The 15,450-nt window shown below is 40.9% G+C and overlaps 1 protein-coding gene and 1 pseudogene across 1 annotated transcript in view; both read right to left on the reverse strand.

Moving 5' to 3' along the window:
- Nucleotides 1–15,450, reverse strand: part of LOC132000847 (cytosolic carboxypeptidase 6) — a 747,331-nt gene that overhangs the window by 470,390 nt on the left and 261,491 nt on the right. The window lies entirely within an intron of this gene.
- On the reverse strand, nucleotides 14,182–15,092 carry LOC132001796 (mitochondrial carrier homolog 2-like; annotated as a pseudogene).

Consider the following 15,450-nt stretch of genomic DNA (forward strand, 5'->3'; position numbering starts at 1 on the left):
GTGCACTGGCAGGGGCACAATCATGAAGGACTTTGCATAATCTGTAAAGGCATTTAGTTTTTACCCACCAAGATAAATGGAGAATTGAGAATTGAATGGAAAACTGAAGATCAGATTTCAGTCTAGAAAGCTATGGAAAGCTTATGGAAAATAGACTGAAGAGAGGTGAGAGCAGAAGCAGAGAGAAAACTCATAGTATTGTTAAAATAATCCAAGAGGGATAATTGCGAGGTTGGAACAGAGCTTCACATTTCCTCAGTGCTAAATGTCTCCAAATGTTATCTCCAAACCTGCCCTGTCCAGGAGCATGGGAAGGTGGGCCAGGTTCCATTGTATGCCTTTTCTTCCAGCAACCTATTCCATGCACCCACCCCAGGAAGGGCCAGCCTCCTCATATTTTCTATTCCTGCATGTTAGTCACTAACAAAATGCCCCTTCTTGCATGCCTTCTGAAGCTCTAGCTGCCCTGCCAGCCCACATGCAGCCCCATCCTGCAGGGAAGCTCCCTGATTGCTCTGCGTCCTTATTTGGAGCTACCTAATCATACATGACCAATACTTCAGGTAGTCTCCAAACTTATCACCCATGGTGGAGTACTTTTGAGAGCAAAAATGAATAGTATTAATAATTACATTAAGTTGATAGACATAAAGAGTGAGATAGGCATGGTCACCCTACTCAGTGTAGGTGAGGTGTAGGTGTGGAGACACCCTACCTCTCACAGTAGGTTTCTGTTTCTACTATTTCCCTTCAATAGCACAATTTCTAGTTTACAAGAAGTTTTACCTTATTATTTCACTGATCTTCACACTAGCTGTGAGTCTAGGAGGGCAGGAACTATTTCTTTCACCAAAGTGCTTTCCTTAGGTCATCCAATTAGCCAGTGGCTAGGGAAGGACAGAACCTCCTGCCCCACTCTGGGGCCTATTTTAGCCCTTCACTGTGTTGGAATTTTATGGGAATTGATTTCATCCCCTCGGGCTGGCAGTGAAAAAAGGATTATGGCATATATGTCCCAGCCTCCAATCGCTCCCCTATCTAAAGCTGAGGGAATGGTAGGGGATTAAGAAAGCTGAATCGAGTGGCTAATAAAGAAACTATCAGAATGTGGCAAAATATCAATTAGTAAATACAATCAACACTCAAGAGATGCTATCTCGATGGTAGGATTTCAGATGACTTTTAATTTCTTCCTTATCCTTTTCTATGTTAGCATGTAGTAGTTACATAATTTAATCAGATGCTATTTTCATTTATTTTTTTCTTTATAAAGAAAGAAACAACTGAGAGTTCCCAGTGAAAGGTCCAATCTCAGTGCATAAACGAAACAAAACAAAGCATAGCCTTTTGAGCTAGACTTGGGTTGCTATCTTAATTCCACTCTATGACCTTGAGCAAGTCATATATGCCTCTGAAGCTCAGTTTCCTAATTGGTAGAAGAGAAAGACCTCACAGAACTGTTGTGAAGTTTCCACAGATTCAACAAGTGAGAACCCCAGGTAAGGGCCTGGCTTGTTGGCAGACTCTCAATAACTGTTCATTCCCTTCATGGGGGTGTTATTGATGTAGCCTCCCAAGGCTTCTGACAAGCCTGGCCACCTCCTCTGCTTGCAGCTCTGGAGCCATCAGGGGATGCTGGTGACAGCTGCGCCTCTCAGCATGCGGGTGGGGCTGTCCAGAGACTCTGGGCGCCTAATGTGGGGAGGCAATCCTGTCAGAATCACTGGGGGTTAGTCATCCTGCCTTCAGGGTTTCTGACAGGATGTTTTGATAAAATAAATCTATTTTAAGTGACTGTAATGAAATACTAACCAGTTTCTGAAGGGCTTTTAAGATGTTTTTAAGAAGTTTCAGATCAAAGGCCCTGGGAAGGCTGACTTTGTGCATTAAATATTTAGTACTGATTCAGTCACTTGAGAGCTAGGCATTTTGACACTGCAAGAGGGAGAAAGCACATTCCAGCTGGGGCCATATTCACATTAAAGACACAGGTTAGGGACTCAGCACCAAGGGGCCTATCTTCTGACTCCTATTGGCTGGAAGGTTGGAGGAGGTGACCTTGAAGGCTGCCCACCTAATGATTCAGGATCTGATAGAATTATTCATGCTTTATGGGGATGGGGCAAGCAGGCCCCTCAGTAAGCCCTGACAGCAGGGATCTTCCTCCCCAGCTGCTACCACCAGTCTTAGCGCCTGTCACTCTGCACACTGCACACTGCCACTTGGAGTCTGCCAAGTGCCTGACGCCTGCGATGTGCTTTGCAGTCCAGCTGGGAAACATTGTCCTTTTAGCCCACACATGGCTCACAGGGTTCCAGCAGGTGAGACTCAGCATGAAGAAGACACTGGCAGAAGGCCACTAACTGTGAGTTAGTGGCATGGCTGGGGCTGGTGTCAAGAACTCCCATGTGGCAGTTCCAAGGTCTTTCCAGTATATTACACTGGGTTCAATGACAAACAGTCACCTGCAGGTGGACATAAGAGGAAGAGAGGAAGAAGCCTAGAATGGGGTATAAGGTAGTGATTCTTAATCTATACTAGGTCATAGCCACCTTTGGAAATCTGGTGGAAATTACAAATCCTCTTCCAAAAAAAATGCACACATGTATGTACATATATACCACTGTTGGCATTTAGTGTTGGGTGAATTCAAGCATGTCTTTAAACCCATCCTTAAACCTCAGGTTGCAAACCGTTGGTTTAGGACCATAGTAGATAGTCAGCCCAGTGCTCATAAATTTGAGTTTCTTGGATGACTTTTAGAAGAGTGGTATGACACAGTGGGAGCATCACTTGGCCTTAGACAAGCCTGAGTTATACCAGTGGTCAGTAGCTTTACAGTATTAAAAATCAGTATTTCTCTGAATCTCAGTTTCCTATCTTTAACACAGGATAACATTACCTCAAAGAAAATTGGGAGTTTAAGTGGTAAGTCATTTAGAGCTCCTGGTTTATATCAGGTCTTCAATGGATGAAGGACTTCAGTGAAAGTCCCTATCCATCTCTACCTCACTTCTATCTGCCTCCAGAAAAGCCCTAATGGATCCCTCCAGCATCAGTTATTCACTCTGGCCCTCTACCATTCTACCAAACTTTAGACTCCAGAAGGGCAGAGACCATATGTATTATGCTCCCAACTGTTACCTCAGAGTATTGTGATTGGTGTGGTAGGTGCTTAATACCATATGTAGTGAATGAATTGAAAGAACAGATGCACAACAGATAGATACACAACAACTTCTAGAGAGGAAGTGGGGCAGCAATTTGAGAAATTATCCTGGAGAAATGGCAAATAATGCTTTTAGTCACCACAGGCCACAGGTGTTTAAGGGTCCCCCAAAAGTAAGGATTTAGGAACTAGGGATTCTGACAAGCCAATGTCCAGGAAGTTCTGCCTGCTTAGTTCTACTTATTCTTTCAATCTCCTCCACCAATATCATAGGCCTGTCCTTTCCTACATGACAAGATGAGGAGCGCACCAGGTAAGCAGGTAATGTAGGATGAAGTTACCAGATGGGCCAGTGGGAAGAGGCAAAAGTTCTTAGCCCCTGCCTGACTCAGCCCCAACTCTGATTCTGCAGTCTCTACCTGGGAAATTAGCTATGCTCAGTTTCTAGGCCAATCCTGATAAAGCACAAAGTACAGAAGCAGCTTTAGTCTTTCCTACACGTGGAATCTTGTTGGTGTGGGCCAGAACACACACCTGAGGTGTGCCCTAGATCCTTACACATCACTGGAGTCAGAGCTGGCTGCATGCCTTTCTTGGAATGCAAGGTCAGTCTCAACCTAAACCTGGCAAGCCCTACCTCAGATCCTTACCCTCTCTTGTAGAGACTAGAACATGCTTCTAGGTCTCATATAGTGGTGGTGGACTGAGAACAAGAGAAGAAGTAAGACATCACCCACCTAACTTCAAGTACCAGCTACTTGCTTACGAGTTCTTCCTGACATGACTGAACCACATTAGAAATATATGAAAGTTTGCCAAACATACCTGTATGGAATATCCTGGCTGAACATAACATATTCCTCAGGATCCACTTTTCCCTAGTGCAGTGGCTCTACCATTCACCAGCTCAAACAAGCCAGACTCCTCTCTCCCTCACTTATAACATTCGATTTAGTCACAGGTTCAATGAATTTTAACTCTTAGATATTTCTTGAATTATCAGCTCTTTTTCATCTTTTCTACTACTGTCTTACTTGTTAGGACACTCCATAATAATGCTATCTGCCTTCTAATCCATCTGCTACACAGCAACCCAAGTATACTTAATGTTGAGTAAGTTTGATCTGTCACTTTTTTGCTAAAGCGTCTACATTGACAATCCGAAGACAACCAGAAAGAAAAGAAAAAGACTTAGACTCTTCCTACCATTCTACTTTTTATCTGTGCCTCCTAGGCCTCTTGATCATGTACCTTCAAAACTCTACCCATGACTACTTCACTGGCTCCATGACAGGAGAATTAAAAAAAAAAAAAAAAAAAAAGAGCTGTCCCAGTTTGGAACAGACTGCTGTGGGAGATAGTGAGCTCCCCATGCCTCAAGAGGTATCTGCCAAGTCTGGAAAGCCACTCATTGGATGTTGTGAAAAAGCTCTGCCCTTGGATAAAAGACTGGTTATATGCCATATGAGGGCAAAGTCTGTCCTCAAAACTCAATGTAGGAGTTTAAGCAAAAAAGTGACCAGGTCAAACTTACTTGTGAGGCTTTCTAGTTGTCTCAGAAAAGCACATACCTTGGGGATAATAACATATCCCCCTTCTTACCTCTATTGCCTTGCCATACTGATATTTGTGTGAGGAGGGCTCATTTCAAGGAAAGTTACTTCTCCTATGAGACCAGACTGACCCACAGTCAGCACAAGTGGGAAGCTATGCTGACATTCTTTTCTCTGGTCAACATAGACATTCCAAGTGAATAATTTAGGTTTCCTAAAATAAACCAATGGGAGCCAGGATTGCCAAATGTGGTTGTCTATCTTGATCAAAGTAACCAGGTAAATAACCAAATTCACTCCCTTCTCTAGCAGACAGAGCTTTTTAGGCATTCTTGACTAAGTGATGAGAAAGAGACAAAGTCTTAAAAATATAAAAACAAACACTTTGCATTTGTGTACTTCTTTAGAAATGCAATATGCTGTTAAATTATAGTTACCAATTGAGAAACGAATCTGTGCCAGGCAATATGGAAACTGCTTTATAAACCTCATCTTTTTAAATAACAGGCTTTTGAGACAAATTGCTTAGGTTTAGATGCCAAGTCCTAACTCTACCATTTACTAACCGTGTGATTTTAAGCTAATTAATTAATCTCTCTGTGCTTTAGCTTCCCAATCTATGAAATGGACAGAGTAATAGGTCTCAAAAAGTGTTGTGAGAATTACACAAGCTATTTATATTCCAAGAGCTTAGGTTTCACTGTGTGTGGCACATATAAGTGCTCAATAAATGTTAGCTTTGGTTAATATTACCCCTGACAAATGCCTTGACAATTAAGGGTTATTATTCCAAATGTGCAGATGAAGAAATAGGTAGTGTAATATGAAATAATTTGCTTAATTTGGTAATGAATTAGTGGTGAAGCTGAAATTCAAACACTGATCTGACTCCAAAACCTTTACATTTTCTTTCCGTGTGAGAGTGTAACATACTTACTGTTACTACTGTGGCTCTTTTTATCATTATCCTCATCACCAATACCATTAATAAAAATGCCCTTCATAGACACAGAACTTTTGAGACTTCAAGAAAATGTAGATACATAAAATTACCAACCCTATGGCCTATACATGACTCCATGGAAATTTAGCTACATTTTCCATCCAAGGACAGGAGCCATCTCTGTGGCACCCCAACAGGTCATCTGTGTAAGCTGGACTTTAAGAGTTTTGAGAGGAAATAGCCAGAAGGATCACTCCTGGGTAGAGCAAGGCTGTACAGGGCAGAGGCCCCATTACATATGGGAGGCTCCACTATTAAGGAAGACCTCAGAGATGGAAACACACCTATCATTCTTCTTGAACACATTTAGACCCATCAGACTGCACAGAGGAAGGATCCTGGAGGAGGTCTTCCTAGACCTAAGGAAGGGTGGGCCTGAAGGAAGGGCAGCCAAATGAGCTTCACCCACTCAGAGATAACTGTGGAGGAACAAGAGCCCAGAGTAAGAGCTAACACCAAGAAAATCTGGAAAGTTGTCTCATCTTTGCTTGTAGGTTCATCTGCTACCTTCTTCCCCAACTCTTTGCCTGCAGGTGTAACAGAGAGCTTTGAAATAGAAAAGGACATATGGCTTTGTTTTGTGGGGCAAAGATGTGAAAAAGCTGGAAGGACTGAATCAGCCTCCCCAAGTAGGCTAAAGGCAGGAAGCCCAGAAGAACAAGGGTAGGCACACAGTCACAGAGAAGATGGAGGCAGGCTTGGCTATGAGGCAAGCCAAGAAGGAAGCAAAACATAGCCCTAAGAAGCGTCTTTATCCTGAGAAAGAACCCTGGGGACTCAAGAAGATAAAGCCTTCTTCACCACCATGTCAGCACCTCCATGATCTCATTAGGTCCTCAAAATAACAAAGACTAGTCAGTGAAAGGACTCATGCAGAATAGGGGGATGCATTTTGAAGTCAGACAGACCTCGGTACAAATCCTGCTTCTACCACTTACTAGCTATGTGAGATGAGCCCTAGTTTCTTCACCTAGGTAAGGTAATAATAACAGCAAGAAGCCTATTGTTAGTCCTGAAGGTGAAATGATTACGCGAGAGAAAAACAGAGCCTGACACATGGTGTATGGGGAGAAAATGGTAAATAACACGACTAAACGTGGTCCTTTTTGATGAAATGTAAACAATATGAGATTTCTAATCGGGAAACCTAGGTCATACTCCTAGGTACTACAGATTTCTTCACTTCCTTAGCTGGGCAAGGAAGGTGTTAGAAGACAAATCTTTCAGAGCCTTTGTAGGTCTAAACTCTCCTGACTTCAGACACCAGTAGCACAAGCATTGAGAATGGGAGAAAAAGATGGAAACTCTCAAACATCTGTCTGCTCTCCCAACTCCTATAAAATGGCAGTCTGGACAAATAGTATCAAGATTGGGTAATATTCTGCTGACCTAGTTAGACAAAATTAAGAAACTCTTAAATATGTATGAATATTATCAAATGAAAAAGAGGAGGCTGATTCAAGTAGCTGTAATGCATATTAATATCTTATTATTAGCCACTTTAATGTAGGAAATATACTGGAAAATGCCTTCCTATAAAATACAATTTGGAGAGAATACCTCTATTCTCTTCTCAAATAATAATTGTCTTTTAATGCCAAACTATGGTAAATAAGCCAGAGGAATCAAGTGATATTGGAGGATGAAGTAAAATAATTTAGAAAAAAATAAAGGAATACATGTAATAAATTAATCCAGTAGAAAGTACAATAGAGAAAACAAGGTGGGATTTTTATGTTTCATTTTCTGAAATGATATCTCTTTGGGAAGACAAACAAGAAACTTGAACACTTTCCATAGTTTCCACTTTTAAGAAAGATATGAATATATATATATATATTCAACAAAAATTATTGGGAACTTACTGTGAACCCAGCAACCTTACAGCCACAAAGAGGAATACAACCCATGTCACAGCAGGCATCAGTACTTTATTCCTTTTCATGGACTTTGTGTGAACACACATTTTTTTTTTCTTGAATGTATACCTAGGAGTGGAATTGCTGGGCCATAAGGTAATTCTATGCTTAACATTTTGAGGAACTGCTAAATGTTTTACAAAGCAGCTGCACCATTTTATATTCCTATCAGTAATGTATGAGGGTCTCAGTTTTTCCATATCATCTCCAACACTTGCTATTGTCTTCCTTTTATTTATTTATTTTTTAAAGATTTTATTTGTTTATGAGAGAGAGAGAGAGAGAGAGAGAGAGAGAGCATGTGAGCGCATGAGGTGAGGGGAAGGGGAGGGGCATAGGGAGAAGCAGACTCCCCGATGATCAGAGAGCCCAATGCGGGACTGCATCCCAGGATCCTGGGATCATGACCTGAGCCTAACATAGATGCTAAACTGACTGAGCCACCCAGGTGCCCCTGTCCTTCTTTTATTATCCAGAGGTTGAGATGCGATACGTCACTGAGATTTTAATTTGCAGTTCCCAATGGCAAAAGATGTTAAATATCTTTTTTTTTTTATGTTGAGTATGCATTTATGTGCTTATTTGCCATTTTTTATCTTCTTTGAGAAATGTCTATTTAGATCCAGTACCCATTCTTAATCTTTGTTTTCTTTTTTGTCTTTTTATTGAATTGTAGGAGCTCTTTCTATGTTCTTGATACAAGTTTCTTACCAGATATATGATTTGAAAGTATTTTCTTACATTCTGTAGCTTGTCTTCTCACTTTCTTGATGGTATAATTTTCAGTATAAAATTTTTTAATTTTGACAACGTTCAATTTGTATTTCGCTGTTTGTGCTTTTGGTGTCATATCTAAGAAACGATTATTGACTAACCCATGATCACTAAGATACACTCCTATGTTTTCTCCTAAGAAATTTATAGTGTTACTTCTTACAGATACATCCACATTTCAAGATTGATTTATTATTTTATTTTATTTTTTTGCCAATGACAGAAAGAATAAGGAAGGAAGGAATAAGCAGGAAAAGGAGGAGCCAGAGGTTAACAGTACAGTGTTAGAGTGAAAGAAAGAGCAGCAGTAGCTTCACTGGGAGAATGATGAACCACATGGAGGTCCTGGAAGGTAGTACCTGACCTTTTGCATCCCTCCTTCCCCCACATCCATTAACAGTCCTACAGAGACAAGCAGAGCCTAGGAGAAGGTTACTGCAACTTCAGACACATTGCTGGCTACAGGATTTCCTGTGAAGTTCAACAGCTTGCTCTGGGAAGGAGCACAGATTCTAGCCAGGGGCCATGAGTCAAATCCCACCTGGATTTTCCAATTCCAACTGCCATAAACCTCTTCTTTCCAGACCCTGTGTTTTGTCTCTTCCATGGCCTGTGAACAACATGTCCTGTCATATTATTCCCAAGCCATTACTGGTTGGCACAGTCACTAAAAGTAACACAAGGTGAACTTCTTGAAGGTAAGCTTGCACAGTCTGAATCAATTCTGAGGCTAACATCATGTTGCAAGTTGCCTTAAAATTCTACACTTTTGAAACTTTGATTTTTTTTTTTTTTTAACACTGAAACAATCTCCTTGAATGCTAATAATAGGATTCTAGGAAGATGTCTGGTTCAGTTATCAAGTCCCCCTGTCGCAGGACATTTTTGTTAGAAAATGGATAATAATGACTTGCAGCTGATTGTATTTGCTTTTCCCTAGGAGCCTATAAGAAGTCAGCCCTTATGCCTGCCTTTCTCAGTTTCCAGCCACTATCTTTGTGATACGTCCGTCCTTTGAGAATGGCCAAGAGATAGCATCAGAACTAGTTAACAGACAGATTTTATTCTTCCCCTCACCCCTTTTCCTTTTTGTATAAGAGAGGTAATATTTGAGCTCTATCTTGGAGGACTTAATCGATGAAAGGAGCTCAAAAATATTACCTCACCTGTACAGTTCTTAGGGGTCTTTACCATGTTCCTATAGTTCCTTCCCCCAACCCCTGCCAAAAACCTATTTCTTGGTTTCTTCTAGCAGCATACCCTTGAAAAAGTTACTTAACCTCTCTATGCCTGTTTCCTCATCAGCAAAACTGTCATAATAGTAATACCTGTTTCATAAAGTTGCTGAAGGTGATTAAATTATAATAAAGCGGATAGAATTGTAGTTGACATGGAGTAAGTACTCTAAATGTAAGCTGTTCTCATTTTTATATGACAAATTGTATACCTTCAGGGAGCTTAGAGTCTGTTAAGGGAAATCAGTATTGCAAATGCATTATATCCAAATATTTACAAACAACTCAGGAGGCACTTTCACATCTGTTATCTAATATCCACTAGAAGTGTCTTGTCATGACAATAACCTAAAGCTAAATCACAGTGCCTAGTTAGCAGATGAAGCTTTAAGAGGTTATTTGACATGCCAAAGATGTAAGTGGCAGAGCCAAAATTAAAAAACCCCAATATGTCTCTAGTCCTGATGATCTTCCTACTTAAAACTATAACTGAATAAGGAGTTTCTATGGATATCTTTTGAAGTGAGGGGTGGCGGGGGGGACACTAATCTGTGAGGAAAGAGAGGCTAAATTATTGCCTGAGGCTACACAGTTAATGAGTGGGAGAGTTAGGATTCTGCACCATACAGCTCACATTACTGATTTAGGCATTTAATTTTATTTTCACTCCCTTGTAGATACTTAGTTAATGTTTGCAGAAAGAACAGACAAATAAGCAAGCTTTGCAGACAGATCTGGGAGTGAGAGGCAGTAGGCTGTGGTGGACAATCGAGGTGTGAGCAGCTGGGCTTCCAGTTAGCGCTGTCCCACTAACTCACTGGGTGACTCAGGAGAGTTACTTTCCCTCTCTGGGCACCAGTGTTTCTAGCTGCAGGAAGAGAAATTTGCAAACACTGTTAACAGCTGAGTCCTTTATTATTCTTTTTTTTTATTATGTTCTGTTAGTCACTATATAGTACATCATTAGTTTTTGATGTGGTATTCCATGATTCATTGATTGAGGCCTTTTTTAAAACTAAGTCTATGAGGAAGGCCAGTGAATAGGGCCTGGCATGCCTGGTATGCATGGCAGAGAGGATAAGAGAAGCCAAAGCCCTGACTTCACAGAAGTCCCTCTTTTTCCCTCCTCCTCAATGGCATCTATGGTATTGTTCACAGACTAAATTCCACCTTAGGGATATGGATAACATGGTTTTAAATTACAGAAAATTAAGTTTCTTGTTGGCTTTGACATCCTGTGACTCACAGGAAAGAAATGACCTTGTGTCCTAATGTTATATACCTTCTGATTTAACAAAATGGAAATATAGTTTCCGAGAAAGTGACAAAGTATGACCACACCAAGAGGTACCAGGAGGAATTCTGGCTGTAAGAGCATGGCTTCTCCACCTGCCCCACTCTTATACATACCCTAAATATAAAAATATTCCCTATACCTATAAACAGAGAAAAACAGAGAATGAGTAATCAAAAGAGTGACAAGTGTTTTAAAGGGGAAACAGTTTATTATAGACTCATGTAACAGAGGCTGTCAAACTAGTATGGAGAATTGTGTATCAGGAAAGAATTCCAGGAGAAAGTGATGTTCAACCTGGATCCTGAAAGCAGAATAGAAAGTAGCGAGGCAAAGGGCCATCAGGAAGGAAGATTCCAGGTACATAGGTCAGTATGTATACAAGTTAGGAGAGACAATCCATGTCTGATAGAAAGAACTGTACGGAAGCCAGTGTGGGTAGAACAGAGAGAGCAAAATGACAGGGATAAATGAGACAGGCTGAAAAAGCAGGCAGAGGCCAGATTATGCAGGATCTTATAGACCAATTTAAGAGTTTGTTATTTTATCTTAACCCACTGAGAGAACAGGGTGTTCAGTGGGTCATTTTCATGGATACTGAAATTTTTCAACATAGTGGCAGTGGAGTAGTGGAAAAGACAATTATGGACCAAAGTTCGCCATGATGAGAGAACTGTCCAAGACAACAGCAGATGACAGCAACAAGGAATGGCACAGGGTTAATATAGACTGATGTCATAAGGCTCAAAACGTCTTTTTATAAAAGGAAGAGGAAAGAATGGCCTAAAATTGCAATCTGTTAGCAAAAACGATGTCATCTCCCAAGCTACCTAAGTAGGCTTCAGTGAAAAGTCTACTGTCTCTGGGTTAGGCAGGTACCAGAGGATCAGTGAGGCATGAGGACAACACAAGGTTAGGAGGAAGGCTGGAACTTTCTGGGAGCCACTACAATGCTGACATATTTAGGTGAGCAGAATAGAGAGAGAGCCTACAGGCCTTTTCACCTTACATCTTGTACCTGTTGGCTAAAGAAGCTATTGTGATTCCCTGAGAGATGCTGATAGTTTGAACTTGGGCACTGGCAGCAGAGATGAAGAACGGATAGATTCTAAGGATATTAAGTTATAGCATCAATCATACTTGGTAACTGTGTATGCAAGGACTGAATAAAAAGTAAAATAGGACAGGTTTCTGGCACAGGCACCTGGAGTAATGGTGATACGTTCACTGGACTAGGAAACTCATGTCTGGAGCAGGTGTATGTTAATCTGTGTCATTCACTGCAGCATGAGTAAATCAGGCATGCACCAGTTTGTTCTAGCAGTGGAGAACTCAGGGTCACAATTCGCAGCATCTTTTTTTTTTTTTAATTAAGGTTTTATTTATTTATTTATTTATTTGATAGAGAGCAACAGTGAGAGAAGAGATAGAGTGAGCACAAGCAAGGGGACCAGGAGAGGGAGAGGGAGAAGCAGGCTCTCCACTGAGCACGGAGCCTGATGTGGGGCTCAATCCCAGGACCCTGCGATCATGACCTGAGCTGAAGGCAGATGCTTAACAACTGAGCCACCCAGGTGCCCCCAGTTCCCAGCATCTTATCTTTAGGGCCTTCCTCTTTCAGGGATAAGGTTTGGAATGGATGAGTTACCTGTAGCAGTCGGGTAAGGTAGAAGTCCCTCACCAGATGCTGGAAGGATGGATCTGCCTCCAATTAACTGAGACTCTTTTTGGAGGGAATAGCAAAAACTATGCCAAGAGAGTGGTGACTTGTGAAGTGGCCTGCTGGAAGGGAGCCAAAACTACTAAGCTTGTTTAATTTAGAATGTCTGATCAGGACAAGGTTTGGTGCTGATGAGGGTCCGAAGAACTCTCCTGAGAGGTGGATTGGGGAATGATAATTGAGATTACTAACTTCAAACAATTACTCAATTTAAAACCCAGCCAAAAAGATGTAATTATTTTTCATACATTTGTTTGGCCATGTTGCCAGCTGCAATTCCATAATGTTTTACTTCAAAGGGGAAGAAAGAACAATGGGGAAGGAATAGAAAGAATGGAAGGGAGCTACTTTGTTTTGAACTTACCCTGCTGATGAGAATGGTGCTGGCCCTCTCTGCTTTCTTTTCTGTGTTACTGTCTTCTGTCCTCTGACTTGGCTGTCCATGGTTCCCTCTAGCTACTTTCTGAGATCCTGGCTTTTCTTCACAAGTCCACATAAGGACTATTGTAGAGGCTGCCAGGCTCCATATCTTAACTCTTCCAATCTCATTATACTTGCCCACTTTGCTCCTAAAACTAAATAGAATTTAACTGAGTTGACCTGGAGGCAGATAAAACCTTTTTCACTTAGATAGCTTATGCAACTGGAGTTAGTAGCACAATCAAGCTCAAGGACTGATATAGAATTGATTTTTTTAAAGATTTATTTATTTATTAATTTGACAGACAGAGATCACAAGTAGGCAGAGAAGCAGGCAGAGAGAGAGAGAGGAGGAAGCAGGCTCCCCACTGAGCAGACAGCCCGATGCAGGGCTCGATCCCAGGACCCTGGGATCATGACCTGAGCCGAAGGCAGAGGCTTTAACCCACTGATCCACCCAGGTGCCCCTAGAATTGATTTTTAAAAATGCCAATCCAGGCATTCCAGAGTAGTCTCTGGTAATATGCATGGATCTCTATCCTTGGTCTCAGGTTTCAACCTTTTAAACACTTACACATTTCTATTAATGCTTAAAACATATATACTTTAAAAAAACATCTTAGTGAAGACAGTAATAATACAGATAAGAGAATCCAAGAATCAAAATGATCACAGCAAGCTAGAATGAAGGGTTAAAACCAATAGCAGGACAACTGTAAGGGTTCACAATTATACTTGTAAAGTATAGGCTAATGCATTATCCTGGATCAGATCCTGGGACAGAAAAAGAACATCAGTGGAAAAACTGAAGATATCTGAATATAGTTTTGTAGTTTAGTTAATAGTATATCAATGTTAATTTATTTGTTTTGACAAATGCTCCATGGTTGTGTATGATTTGTGTAACATTAGAGGAAACTGGGTGAGGTTATCTTTTCAATTTATATTTTATATTATCTTTTCAATTTTTTTCCCTTTTATTAAGATTAAATGATTATTTAAAAAGTGTGCCAAACTATATAGAAATCAACATCCTCTCCCACAATTCTGTGCATCTGGGACTATAGTAATGTCAATATCCCTGCACCACATGTTCAAATTAACATCCTCAGGTCACAACAATAAGTCTTCCCAAAGGGGACCTTCTGGAAAAAGAAATTATTTCCTCAGCCCATATTTCTCTCTTTTTGTAGAAGGCACCAGCAATCTATCCAAGAAGTATATATTGTGAAGTAAGGTGGGGATCCACCAGTAAGCCCACAGTTGTTGACAACCATAAGATTAGAAATAAGCACAAAGGGGTAGGTCAGCATTGGCAAAAAAATCCTATGACAGCTCCAGAATAACTCTTCATTTCATACATGGTGGAAACCTCACTGTCCAGTGCATAGGTACTGTCAAGGTAGGCTGGTGAGTTTCAGAGCCACAAAGAAATTATGTCACCTTGGAGGTGAAGAATAAGACCCACAAAAATCCTAGGATGCCCTCTTCCTGATACATAGTTACAACAGAGTCACAAAGTCCACAGTACTTGGATTCTCTGCCAGTGAATTGTACCACAAATCTCAGAGTGATCATGTGGAAGGGATGTGTGATGAGGGTAGCAGCAGAACAAGCCATCGTCTCTTGATTTGTCTCCTTGATAACTTGGTTGAAGAAAAATATGGCTTCTTTTTGCACATTTTCAGGGCCTATTTCCTCAACATTCTCACACTACCCAATAAAGCTGTAAAATGTTACCATGGACCACAATTCCAAGGATTCCTGAACATAGTTTTGGAGTTAAGTCTATGAACAACCCATGTTTCCCACTAATGCTGACAAAATGCTGAGCATAACAAAACAGACCAGGGAGCTGACATACTTGTTGCCCAAAAATATTTTGTCCTTTTGTTGGAGGAAGAGGCTCATTTTCTACCTGGATGAGTACTTTCATAGACATGAGTGTCTGGAACACAAAGGTGAGACCGGAGACCAGGAGCATGTGACTAGCAATGACTGCCATGATGGCACCTGTAGATGGCCAACTTGTTTTTTTATAAATCTAAAATTACTTAAAAAGGGGTGCCTGGGTGGCTCAGTGGGTTAAGCCTCTGCTTTTGGCTCAGGTCTTGATCTTAGGGTCCTGGGATCGAGTCCCAGATCTGGCTCTCTGCTCAGCAGGAAGCCAGCTTCCCCCCCCCCCCCCACTTTGCCTGTCTATCTGCCTAGTTGTGATCTCTGTCAAATAAATAAATAAAATATTTTTAAAAATATTTAAAAATTTAAGGTTTATTTTAAAAAATCAGGAATTAAAATCGCCTTACTTAAGGAGCAGCAACAAAATTCAACTACAGGTAGACTTCACTGCTAAAAGAAGCTAA

This window comes from Mustela nigripes, chromosome 14, assembly GCF_022355385.1.
Source record: "Mustela nigripes isolate SB6536 chromosome 14, MUSNIG.SB6536, whole genome shotgun sequence".
In the NCBI taxonomy this organism is placed as follows: domain Eukaryota; kingdom Metazoa; phylum Chordata; class Mammalia; order Carnivora; family Mustelidae; genus Mustela; species Mustela nigripes.